We start from the raw sequence: 13,266 nt of genomic DNA, 5'->3' as shown, positions 1-13,266 counted from the left end.
ACTGCTTTGTTGAGAACTTCACTCTTTTGTATCTGTTGTTTCTGCAGTGGTGTCCCACATTTGGGGTCCAAAGTTGGCTCCCTTGGTTCATGTTCAGACATTATTCCCCCAAATGAGACCCTGAGTAGCTTTCAGCTTCAGCTATGATAGTTCTAGGGCCACCTAGAACACCTCCATCAGCTATTAGGTTTTGAACCCAAATCAGTGACCACCGACCTAGACACTTACGTGTTTTAGAGGCAAGTATTTTGGACAGGATGTTTGTGTCCCTTCATATGTTGAAGCTCTAATCCCTGGATTTGGACATGGGGACTTTCTGGATGTAATTTAGGTTAAATGAGGTCATAAGGGTAGGGTCCTGATGCTGTAGGATTGATGTCCTAATAAGAGATGCCAGAGAACTTGTGTGTGTGCTCTCTCACTCCCCCATGTGTGGACACAGTGAGGAGGCAGCCGTCTGCAAGCCAGGAAGAGAGCCCTCACCAGAACCCAGCCATGGTGCCCTGATCTTGGGCTTCTCAGTTCCCACAGAACTGAGAGAAGGTAAATGTCTGTTGTTGAAGCCACCCAGTCCATGGTATTTTGTTATAGCAGCCCAGGCAGACTGAGACAGTGAGTTTCTCTGTGCAGCACTTTATGTCCATCCCTCCCAACATACTTTGATAGGGTCACCCTAGTCGTACCTCACAGATCCATCTGGGTAGAGAATTCTGGGGTACCCAGTACCCAGTTAGGGTGGAGGAAATAGGATCCAGGTGGGCACATCCATTGGCCCTTGCTGCCTGGAAAGAGGCATGTCCAGAGGGGGACAGTATCAGGCCCTCTAATGTGAGCAGCCTGGGGCAGGGATCCTTTTTGCCCAGGTTTGAAATCACAGCTCTGACATCCACTCACTGTGAGCCTTGAGTAGGATATTTCCCTCTTGGTGCCTGACTTTCCTCACCTGGAAATGGGGATAATGATAGGACTAGCCTCCTAGGACTGTGGTGAGGATTAAATGTGTCAGTCCATGGAAAGCACAAAGAATAATGCCTGGCATGTGGCAGCAATTAATTTTTTAAAGTAAAACTCAGCCTCTCTTGAGTGCCCTCAAAACCATCTACTCACACAAAAGCAGTGGTGATCAGTGTGGACTTTACTCAGGTTTTAGGAAGTGGGCCAGAGGTCTGGGGTTGCATTGCATGCCCCACAACATACAGCCTAAAGGTGTCCTTTCTGAAAGTTCTGTCCCCATATTCTCCTTGGTCATCTCCCAGCAGGCTGTCCCTCTGGTCTTTCCCTGCAGGGCCTCTAGGGTGCTCTTATTTCCCTGGCCACCATTTCCAAGGCAGTCCTCACTCTCCTTCCCTTCCCCATGGGAAAAGACACCTCCCCTTCCTTGTCTCCTTATTTCCCAGTCCCTGTGCCATTTTGTCATTTCTGTTTTTATGTGCACATGTTCTTAGGATATTACCTTCCAGCCCAATCATTCTAACAAAATGATTTTTTCAATTTTTTAAAAAATATCTTCTCCCTCAGAGGATCCTGGTTGAGAATATCTTCTTCATCCTTTTATGGCAGAAGTGGAAGCAGGGCCATAGTGTGTCCATGAGGTGTTGCTGTGCTATTTCATTTCTGCATCTGATCTTGAGTTCCTCAGAGGCTGGGGTGGCACCTAGTGACACCAGGGCTGGGATCCCAGAGGTATAGATGATGTGCCTGTGTGGGATCAATGAGCAGGTGCCGCCTTGGGTTTCTGCTGGCTCCTGTGGCAAGGTCTGCAGGTCCTTCCCCTGTCCTCGTGGTGGGACAGCTCCCCGGGCCGCCCCACACCCCAACCATGCTCTGAACTTCCTTCTGGGAATGGCATTTTTCTAGCACCTACTAGTCACTTCCATTTTTGTCTTCACCCTAGGGCTTCTGCAAACTCTGCTCTATGTTTTTCCCTAGCAACATAGAACATTAAAAGCTTTGGCATTTAAAATTATTCCTTTCATATTGTTTCACCTTAAAGAGAAATATAGCAAAGCTTTGACTCACAGGCCAAGACTAACTGGGGGCACCTCCCGCCCCACCAAATGTTCATGATAGAGTCCTGATGTCTCCTATGTAAAATAAAATACAAATGAAGAGTTTGTGCAAATGTATCCAAATCCAGAAGCAACCAAGAGACCATGCTTATATCAGCTTGGTCAGCTACTAGCTTAGATAAATGCCTAATTTTAAAGGTACACTCAATCATGACTTGTTCCAAAAACAAATTGAGACAGCTATAGAGTTGAGTTATAAATTCTTAAATAGATAAATATGTAAGAGAGATTTTAATTTAACAAACACTTATTGACACTTATTTTATGCCAGGAAATGTTTTAAGGTATTAGGAATACTGACTACTCATTGGATCTTACTATCAACCTTATGAGGCAGGTACTACTATAACCCCATATTACAGATGAGAAAAATGAGGCAGGTGCTACTATAACCCCATATTACAGATGAGAAAACTAGGGGACAGAAGAATGAAGTAACTCACTCAAGAACACACAGCTGCTAGGGGCTACCAGGATTGTAAATCCAGGCAATGTGGCTCCAGGGCCCATGCTTTTAACACCTGTACTATGCTTCTGGAAGTTCAAGAAGCCTAAGAGATCATCACTTTATCTATCTGTGTGTTAATTCAGTGGACAAACTTGTGGTCACCAATGCTGTGCCAGGTCTGCAAGGGGTGCCAGCTGCACAGAGCGGAAGGCACCTGGGGCCTGTACTCAAGTGGTCTCATCCTATGCTCCTGACAACGGCAGAGTGAGGCGCCAGCATTCCAGCCCCGCCCCCTGCTCCGAAGTGTGACCTTTGGGCACATTTCATTTCTTAATCTCTAGTCTCCGTTTCTTCCACTGTAAAATGAAAATCAGAACACTGGCCCCATTGGGTGGTTTGGGGGTGAAATGAATGAGTGTTTGTAAAGCAGCGTGCACAGTACTGATACGTGCTCAATCCATCTCCTTCAGAGAGTATTTTCCCACTCAAATTCTTGTTTCTATATCAATTCATAGTCATTCCATAAACATGCTCTATTTCACTGGGCGTGTTGGCCAAAGAGGGGTACACTAGAGCCTGGGAAGCTCCGAGGGTTGGCTCTGGGGCTGGCAGAATTGATTTTCCAGTGAGAAGCAGGGGTGAGAGCTGAGGTTTGGAGCCGGAGTTGGATTCCAATCCCAGCCCTGTGTCTTACCAGCTCTGAGATTTGGGGCTAACCATTTACCTCCTGGAGATTCCGTTTCTTTGTCTGTGATCTGTGATCACATGGGATGGCGTATTAAAGGCAAAAGTGCACGTGAGGTGCCTGGTTATCCCATTGCCAGTGCTGCGTTGTGACCTCATCTGGGGGACAGGCACGCCGGGAGCACCGAGAGGCAGGTACTCACTCTGGGGAGGTCACTGCCAAATTGGAAGAAGAGCAAAGAACCCAGGGCAGGATGACGGCCAGGCTCAGCAGGGTGGGGGAGCCAGAAGCAGGGGTGCAGGCTACATGCCCTCTGGCTTCAGCACCCCCACTGTGGTTCTGCTGGCAGAGGGTCTTTGGTGGTCCGCCCTTTCCCTGGTTCTCTTGTTGTTTCCATCAAACCGGCTGCCCCCTCCAACTGACCTCCTGCAAGGCAGGTGGCCTCCAGGCCACCGGGGGGGGGGTGTTTACTTACACTGCCTCAGTCCCCTTTATAGCAGTGGCACTGAGGGGACAAACGCTGCGGTTGGGCTTGGGTGGCTGCCCCACAAAGACAGCTTTCAGGCCGCAGTGGGCTGGAAAGTTAGGGACATGAGAATGATGAGATAGGCAGCAAGGTCAGGCCAGCGGCTGGCTCCCGCCGAGTGAAACAGACAGGCAGTAATAACAACAGCAACCATTTTTAAAAGTCCTTACTACATCCCAGACTGAACTAAGGGCTTCGCCTCCATCTCAGTTATTTATTCCGTAAGGATTAGGAAACAGAGGCTGAGACACTTGCCCGTGGATGCTCAGCTGCTTCGTGGGGGAGCTGGGGTTTTTCGGCCCTGATCTGTCTGAGATCAGAGTCTGGGCCATCTCCACTTTGATTATTTTGCCTCCCTGATTAAAATTAATACCAATACTGCTTGTTTAAGGATTCTCTATAATTCTCAAAGCAGCCCATTTTACAGATGAGGATACTGAGGTTCAGAGAGGACTCATGACTTGTGTATGGTAGGAAGTGACAGAGCGGGGACACATCACCCAGCTCCTCCATCTTGTGAGGGAAGGAGCCTGGCCGTCAGGCCAAGAAGCTCTCTTGGTAGAGAGAGAATCTTGCTGGTTCCTCTGCTGGCATGACAACATGGAGTGCACCGCTCAGTGCACGTGAGGACAGACGGCTGGGCCTTCACCCCTGCCATAGGCTCAGCCTCACTCTTCACATCAATGATAACTGCCACTGTGGGCTGCGTGGTGGCTCTGGGCTGTGCACGTGAGTGACATCATCTCGCTAATTCCCACAGCAGCCCCATGAAGCAGGTACACCATCTCCCTCATTTTACAGATGAGGAAGTGAAGGCTCAGAGAGTCCAAAGAACTTGCCCATGGTCACCTGGCTGCTGAGGGGTCCACCTAGGATAAAAGCGCAGGGGGCTTTCACTCCAGAGACAGGCAGCCGCTGCCTCCCTGCCTTCTGCACACCTTCCAAATGGCTGAGGGGCCTTGGCATTTCCCCAATGTCCAGGTGCACCCTTTCCAACAGGTAAGCCCGCCTCCAACCTGCTTTTCCCCCAGCTCTCCTGTTTCTTCTCTCTTCCATGTCCCTGGTGTGTCCATGCTCAGTATTTTCCAGCTCTCTTTCCCCTTTTCCCACATCTTTTGGATCCTGCTCTAGTTCCCTGTAAGATAAAGTCCATGTCCTGAGTTGGGTTCCTGTGAATTCCCGCAGGGAACAAGCTCTTGCTCTGGCTGTGCCACCCCTCGGCTGGCTGGGCAACTTTGGCCAGGTAACATCTCAGTTCTGGGCTTCAGTTAATCCACCTGTGAAATGGCTGATGATGGCTGCTCTGCATTTGGGGGTGTCACGATGGTCAAAGGAGTCAGCAACAACTCCTGGTACTCCTGGGCTTATTCTGTGCCCTGTACATGCCAGTGCTTGGCAGCAGCATCTCATTTCATAAATGGTGGAAAGAGATGAGGAAGTGATGCTGGTTTTGTAAAGGTCCCTGTTATCTGCTGTTTCCTCCCCATTCCGTTCCATTCCAATACCTTATCCTATGTCCTCCCCCTCCCCTCCCTTCCCCTCCTCTCCCTCCCTCCTTCCTTCCTTACATCTCTCCTCCCCTCCCCTACTCTCCCCTCCCCTGCCCTTCCCTCCCCTTCCCTTCCCTTCCCTCTTCTATTCCCAAGGAGCCTGGCCATGAGAGCACCATCATGTCTCAGAGCCCAGGGAACAAGCAAAGATGCAGGATGAAAGAGGCAGAGGTTGAGCAGGGGAGACCTGATCCCTCAAGGATGTGGCTGTTTTCCTCCTCACAGATGGGCCACAAGTCCATAGTCAATCCACAAGGAGGACAATTAAAAACCTTCCTCAAAGCAGCCACTGGGAACCACACACCTCCTCTTTCCTCAGCAGGTTGTGAAAGGCCAGCTCCCACCTCCCCTTGACACCCCCAGGGATGGATCACACGGAGATCCTACTTGCTTTTGCGAGAATGAGCCCTGGTAGGGTCGGTCACATCCCAGGGCCCTGGCTGGGCCACAGTGCTGGCAATGTCACGCACAGGCTCAACATTCCTGGGCAGCCCCTCTTGATGACCATCTTGTGAGATAAGGGTGGGCACAAGAGCTGGCCCTGCTCCCTCAGGGGGCTAGGGAGGAAGTATCCTCCTCTCTCTTAGGAGACAAGTGGGGTGAATAAGCTCTGCTGGTTCTGGAAAGGCCTTCTCCATCTCCTTTTGTCCACCACCTGACATGCTCCAGGCCTCAGCTTGGCTCCACTCTGGGCCCGGGGACCATGTCCCTCTCCTGTTGCCCATCTTTCTTGCTCTCTTCTTCTCCCCCAAGTGGGAGAGGCCTTGCATCTCACCAGAGGGGTAAGTTCCGAGACTTGGGTCTAGGCGGGATTCACAGGCCGAGCTGCCTTCTTAAAGCTGGCTTTGGTTCAAGGCCACGTCATCCTGGAACCGGCTTGGGCAAACACACCCTGTGTGGTCCCGCCTGCCCCCTGGACTTGTGCGTCAGGGTTTGGGGCCAACGTCTCAACTGATAATAAAGAGCCACTTTACCAGCATCTCCTGTGCAAACATCTTCCTTGGGGACTTGTGGGGAGGCAGGAAGCTGGGCCAAGGCAGGACAGAGTGGTCCTGGGTCTCCAAGTCAAATGAGTCCTATTTTACAACTGCAAACCACAAGCCATTCCCAGCACAGACTTAACGAGGAAAAGCAGAGTGCTGTATTACAATACTCCCTTTATGGGGGCTTCATCCAATAATGTGCCCTGTGTTTTCATCACCCCTGGCCCAAGTGTTTATGGAGAGATTTGTGTTGAGAATGGAAACCAGTAAAATCTTAGCTTATTAATAACTTATGGAATACAAATATGTTTCTGTGTGTTTCCACAGCTTGTGAAATGGTTGCACGGACTTTCACCAAATTTGGTGGGTATGTTTGAGACGGTCTACGTTGGTGTATGAGGAGTAAGCCCTAGGCAGGCATCAGAGACAGGCAGGGTCCTGCCGAGTGGCTGACAATAAGCCACAACAGGGGCCCTCTAAAGCAGAAGGGGCGGGGGGACCAGAAGACAGTGTGATGAGCCTGGCTGCACAGACTCCCCTCTTTCTGCTGTTCTACCCTGTCCAGGTGGTGGCCCACTGTTTCCTCTGTGGCCAAGCCTTAAGTCAGCTGAGCCTCCTGTCACCTGTCACACGGTGCTGATTCCAGCTGATCCTGCAGCTCATACTGCAGGACTTTAAGTAGTGATCAAATCAAGGGCTTACCCTTGGTTTCTGAGTCACCAGGTAGGGCTGGGCGAGGTGATGTCCATGGAGATGGAGGCCAGCAGCGGACCAGCATGGGGTGTCAGAGCTCAAACGGGGTGAGGGGACATCTTTGTGGCTTGGGGTAGCGGTAACCAGAGACTGGCTTTGTGTAGAGGTGACTGATCCAATGTAAATGTATTGAGGATGATGAGAGACTGTTGGGAAAAAAGAGAGTTAAAGGATGGAAGGCAATTAGAACGAACCTCAAGAGGACCTGGGAACGATGGCACATCCAGCACCCAGATTTGATTTTTAACCACCAGTCAAAGGAACCAAAGCTCCCCGGAGCCAGAGCAGCTCCCGGGGCTGGCGCAGAGAAAGGAGAAGATGAGCCTGTAGCACTCTGCTGTGCCAGAAGGTAAAGCAAGAGCTCAAGACTGATGGAGGGATGGAAAATGAGGCAAGCCCCAGCTGGAAGGAGGGTCTGTCCATCCAGTGGCCAGATCTGGGACAATTTGGGCATCAAAAGAGAAATGGTAACACCAGATACTAGAATCCACTGGATAAGATAGGAATCCATAGGTCCGTACTGACAGAAATAGGTGAATAAATACACGGAAGGCTGGGCGCGGTGGCTCACGCCTGTAATCCCAGCACTTTGGGAGGTTGAGGTGGGTGGATCACCTGAGGTCAGGAGTTCAGGACCAGCCTGGCCAACACGGTGAAACCCCGTTTCTACCAAAACAAAACAAAACAAAACAAAACAAAACAAAAAACCCCCAAAATTAGCCAGATGTGGTGGCACACGACTGTGGTCCCAGCTACTCAGAAGGCTGAGGCACAAGAATCACTTGAACCCAGGAGGCAGAGATTGCAATGAGCTGAGAATGCACCATTGTACTCCAGCCTGGGTGACAGAACGAGATTCTGTCTCGAAATAAATACACGCATACATACTTATGTACACACATACATGGAGAAAAGAGAAAGCTTTTACTTACAGTAGGATGCCAACTAATAAATGTAGAAGGAATGATGGAATTGGGACATTACCATGTGGCCACCATCATAGTAATACTTTATCCAACCAAGAAATATCGAGGAATGTGAATGTTTAATGAAGAACATGATACTTGCAAAGGCTTAAAGTCCCTCTCTACATAACTAATTAATTACACAGGAACAAAAGCGTTACCTACGTGAATCACCTGATCAAAGTTAACCTCGCCAGCAAAGGACGAAATCATGCACCTGCCAGGACGCAGTGAGAAGAGCACAGCATCACATCCGGGATATTCCTGCCAAAGGTCCAGAGTCTGCATTGGATCATGAGGAATCCTCAGGCAAGCCCAACTTGAGGGATATTCTACAAAAGATCTGGCCTATAGTCTTAAAAAACTCCCCAGGAATTGTTCCAGATTGAAGGAGACAAAAGCATATGACAACTAAATGTAATGTGTGATTCTGAACTGGATCCTTTTGTTAAAAAGGATGTAGTTGAGACAACTGGCAAAACAGAAATAAGGTCTGAGGATCAGATGGTAGCAACGCGCTCAAGTTGCTTTCCTGATGCTTTTGTTGTGGCTGTGTTGAGGTCATCCTTGTTTGTACTTGGGGGTGATGGAGCGTTGGGTCGGCAACTGCTTTCAAATGGCTCAGGAAAAAGTTATTTTTATTTGTATTACAACTTTTCTGTAGGTTTGAAATCATTTCAAAGAAAAAAGCTTTTAAAAAGTTATTAAGTATCTACTAACAGTTGGGCATCTTAGATCAGAGTTGCGGTTAAAAGGTAGCTTTACAAAATATGATACATACATACAATGGAATATATTCAGCCTTAAAAGGGAAGGAAATTCTGACACTTGCCACAATATGGATGAACCTTGAGGACATTTTGCTGACTGCAACAAGCCAATCACAAAAGACAAATACTGTATGATTCCACTTCATATGAGGTGCCTAGAGTAGTCAAACTCATAGCAACAGGAAGCACAGTGGTGGTCATTGCCAGTGGCTGGAGGGAGAAGGGGATGGGAAGTTATTGTGTAAAAGGTACAGAGTTTTAGATGGGGAAGATAAAAAGTTCTAGAGATGGATGGTGTTAAATTGTTGCTTAGAAATGTGAGTGTCCTTAATACCACTGAACTGTATACATAAAAATAGTTGAGGTAAATTTTGTGATGTGTATAATTTTTTAAAAATTGGGGGGTGTCCCCCCAATTTTCAAAGCCACTTTGAAGTGGACCCTGGCTTGGACTCTCAGCTTTAATACTTGTCACTGACGAGTGCTTGTCAGTGGGGATGGCAGTTCTGTCTCTGTGGTGCAGAGCTAGAATTCATGCAGGGAGCCCTGGAGTGCAGGGGCTGGGGTGGACGGCACACGGCACACACTCACGTTGGGTGAACTCCTCTTCTTATCATAGCTCATCACGGACTCCATAGCTCTGCAAGGCTGCTGTTGCTTTCCCCAGTGCCCTCCCTTCCTATTTTTAAGAACTGTTGGCCACCCAAAGTCTGGACTTGCTATCCTCTCCTCTCTAGGAACCTCCACCAGAGACAGAGAGGTGAAGTGTGTCCCAGCTAAAGGCATACGTAAAAATTTACAGGCGTTGATGTCTTTGGAGACAAGGATGGAACTGGTAACAGCTTCTGGGGAGGGCATCTGGGAGACTGGAGGGCCACTCTTGGGAAACTTCTCACTGCTAAACCCATTTGTACCCTTTGACTGTGTTCCCACTGCAAGTTTATCTATTTAAATAAATGTATAGTGTCAACCTAAACAACAGTCTATCTAAAAGAAAAAAAAAACAACATGATGCAGGACATTGCAACAGGAATATGCATGCCATAGTAAACTATGTGCGTATTCGGGCAGGTAAAGAAAAAGGTTTTTAAAGAAACAATGAGAGGATTGCATCATTGAGATAATTATCTTTGGCTACAACAACATGGACCAATAACAAGGGCGGCTTCAGTCCAAGGCTGGACGGGCGGTTGCTGGGCACTTGTCCTCGCAGAAGAATTTGTGTGGTTGTCAGGGTGCAGTGGCCTCTGTGCAAATCTGTGGTTTTCGCAGTCTTGTGATAGTTTCTGTTATCAGGCATTCCTCTCCCTTCATGGTCTTCCCCAGCTGTGTGTGTGTATGGCTTTTTTTTTCTTTTTTGAGACAGAGTCTCACTCTGTCACCCCAGGCTGGAGTACAGTGGTGCGATCTCGGCTCACTGCAACCTCTGCCTCCCGGGTTCAAGTAATTCTCCTGCCTCAGACTCCCGAGTAGCTGGGATTACAGGCGCCTGCCACCAGGCCTGGCTAATTCTTTTTATTTTTAGTAGAGATGGGATTTCGCCATGTTGCCTAGGCTGGTTTCAAACTCCCAAGCTCAGGCAATCCACCCACCTTGGCCTCCCAAAGTGCTGGGGTTACAGGCGTGAGCCACTGCGCCTGGCCGTGTATGGGTTTTTGACATAAGTGACTCTATTTTGACTGACAACTTTCACAATAATCAAATTGCCAGAGGGACCCCTCCCTTTCCCCTTCTCTCTCACACCCTTCAGCCTACTGCCACCTTGCAGTAGCCCCCAGCTCTCCATTCAAACTGCTCTTGCCCTTGTTGATAAATTCAACGCATTTCTCCCTTGATCTTCCTGTCTGCTCTGTGGCATTTTGACACTTCAAACACTATTTCCCTTAGCTTCACAGAAACCAGTGAGATGTGTCCACTATTAGGGGAAGGGCCACGTCTGTCCTGGCCACTGCTGTAGTCCTATGGCAAAGTGCACTGCTTGGCACACTTGTGCCATATATTACACATGGCATGAACAAACCATTACCCACACACACCAAATCAAAAGAAAACCTCCTGACCAACCTCAACACAAAAGTAGGCTCAATAATAGCACTGGCAAACTCACAAAAGACTTCTTGATGTGCAAATAGCCAGAAATAAAGGCAGAGGCCATCAGTTTTTAAATAAAGCAACCTTGGTTGTGATATTGTACCACCTTTTTACAAAACATTACCATTGGGGAAATCGGGTAAATATCCATGTTTATACAGTCTATGATTTTTTAAAAATTACATGTGCATCTTCAGTTATTCACATGTAAAAAGTTTAATTTTAAACACAGCAGAAGTACAAACCTGATCTGTCAGCTGAAGAAAACATCTACCAACTGGAGAACCACTAATGGGTAAATCAAACAAATGCTATGAGACAACTGGTCAGGACATTTTTTAGTTGCAAGCTACAAAAATGCAAATAAACCAACATAGTAGAAGGAGGATGTACTGGGCAGCAGTAACTCAGGGCATGTTACACACCTAATGAACCAGTGGCTGTGAGGGAAGAGGTGGAAAGCAGAATGCCAATGGTATGGGTGGTTGACGGTATTTGGAAGATCTCACGAGAAAGAAATGAGCCCGCAGACAAGTTTTCCAGTTTGTCGGCAGAAATTAAGGGACCGTCCAGATATTCGAGAACCTATAATGCTGAATAAGTAAACTAACTTGGCTCCAAACAACAAGAAACAAACGCAGAGAACAGTGGCATGACAAAGGCCTCAGTGTGATGATTAAGGAGGCGGCACCCAAGCAAACTTTCCAGCTGGACAAAATGGCTCAGGGGAAAAAAGTCTGGCTTTTTTTTTTTTTTTTTTTTTTTTTTTTTAGCACAGAGGCCCCACAGGTGTAAATCTAGACTCAAAGTTTAAATCTAGAGAAGCATAAGGGTAAGGGAGTGAAGAAATACAGCAGATTTGAGAACTGAGTCACAAAAAAGAACTGAGTGTGGCTTCTGGCCCATGTTACGGATTGGAATCAATCAGGTAAAATTCCTGCTACATTTTTGAAGCTCATTCTGACAAAAACAAACCAAACCCACGAGCCCAGGTTCCAGAAGTCTCTGTTCAAAACTTAAAATGTTCCTTGGGTCTCCAATCTCCTAGAGGATGAGGATTGAGAAGACTGCACAACCTCTAACAGATTCTTGAATGTCTCTCCTGGGTGTGGCCGAAGAGGAGGAAGGAAACGCAGGATAATGGAAAAAGAAAGAACCTAGCAGAGGGTGAAGCCAGAGGCCACAGAGGACAATGGAATGGGGAGACCCCTGCTAAAGAATGGAACCCAGTCCTCAACAAGCAACATCTGCCAGCCTAGGTGAAGTGGCCTCACAGCGGCTGCCCACTGGGATTAGGAATTGCTATAGGGCAGAACGGCGAGGTTTCTCATTCTTCCCTGTTCTAAATATTCCTGTTGCTTATCAAGTGGGATGTTGGGCAGACAACCTGAGTTTTAATTCTTAGGTCTAACAGAGGAGCTGCCTAGTCCCCACTGTAGAGATGTCCTGAACCTTGGGTTGGATGCAGAGACTAGATGGCACTTTGGGATCTTCCATGGAGCAGGATGAGTACCTTTGTGGGGAAAATACACCATATATTTGGCAGTCAGAAAGGCTAAAATAGACTTCTAGTATGCACCCATATTTGATTCTCCTCTTCTTCTGGGAACTTCCAAGGGACTATGGGAGAATTTTTTAAATGACATACTAGTCTTGCCCTTTAGGAGCTGTTAGACACACACACAACTATGAATTAAAATGTTTCTTAAGCAAACGTGACTTTTAGTGTGCACCTGGAAGGCTTGCTGGGGCCCTCCACATCTCCGAGTCTGGGGTGGGGGCCACATTTCTAACAAGTCCCAGGGTGATGCTGATGCTGCTGGTTGGGGATTATCTGTTCAGAACCACTGTTGTAATGGATGTTAGCACTTATTCAGTTCACTGCGCTAGTGGGTGATACAGAATGCATAGTAACCTTGACCCTCCACCCATCTGATGAGTAAATAGAGGCTAAGGCAAAATGATGGAAACAGGATAAAACCATTCCTTAAATTTTGCTACAGAAGCCACAAACCTCACTAAAGGCCAAAAGATAAAATGATCAGGACTGGGTTGAGGTGAGTTGGCAATACCAAACATCTAAGCTGGTAACCGGAAATGTGCCAGAAACAAGGATCTCCATAACAATCACAGATGCCGTCCCAGACAAAAGAACTGGGCTTCAAAATGATACCCGTCTTCCTGCCTCTGCTGACCCCCACCTTACATGATGGGGCTCTGAAGATACTCATGACTGCGATTGGCTTGCAAGTGTTGGTAATATTTGTTCATGTATTAGCTCTGTGTTTTACTGGGCTTTTGCAAATAGCAGCGGTTTTTCCAACTAGAGAGAGAGAGAGGCCTAACTGGTTTGAGGTCAGTGACAGCTAATTTCTTGTTTAGGAAAGAATTAAGCAAGGGTGTGTTTAAGAGGTGGAAGTTTTTGG

The 13,266-nt window shown here is 47.7% G+C and overlaps 1 long non-coding RNA gene across 1 annotated transcript in view; it reads right to left on the bottom strand.

Annotated features, from left to right (window-relative positions):
- LOC126956402 (uncharacterized) overlaps positions 1 to 13,266 on the bottom strand; it is a 256,963-nt gene that overhangs the window by 83,556 nt on the left and 160,141 nt on the right. The gene's annotated exons all lie outside the window — the stretch shown is intronic.

The sequence above is a fragment of the Macaca thibetana genome, chromosome 6 (assembly GCF_024542745.1).
Source record: "Macaca thibetana thibetana isolate TM-01 chromosome 6, ASM2454274v1, whole genome shotgun sequence".
In the NCBI taxonomy this organism is placed as follows: domain Eukaryota; kingdom Metazoa; phylum Chordata; class Mammalia; order Primates; family Cercopithecidae; genus Macaca; species Macaca thibetana.
This window is presented reverse-complemented; position numbering and strand designations above follow the sequence as displayed.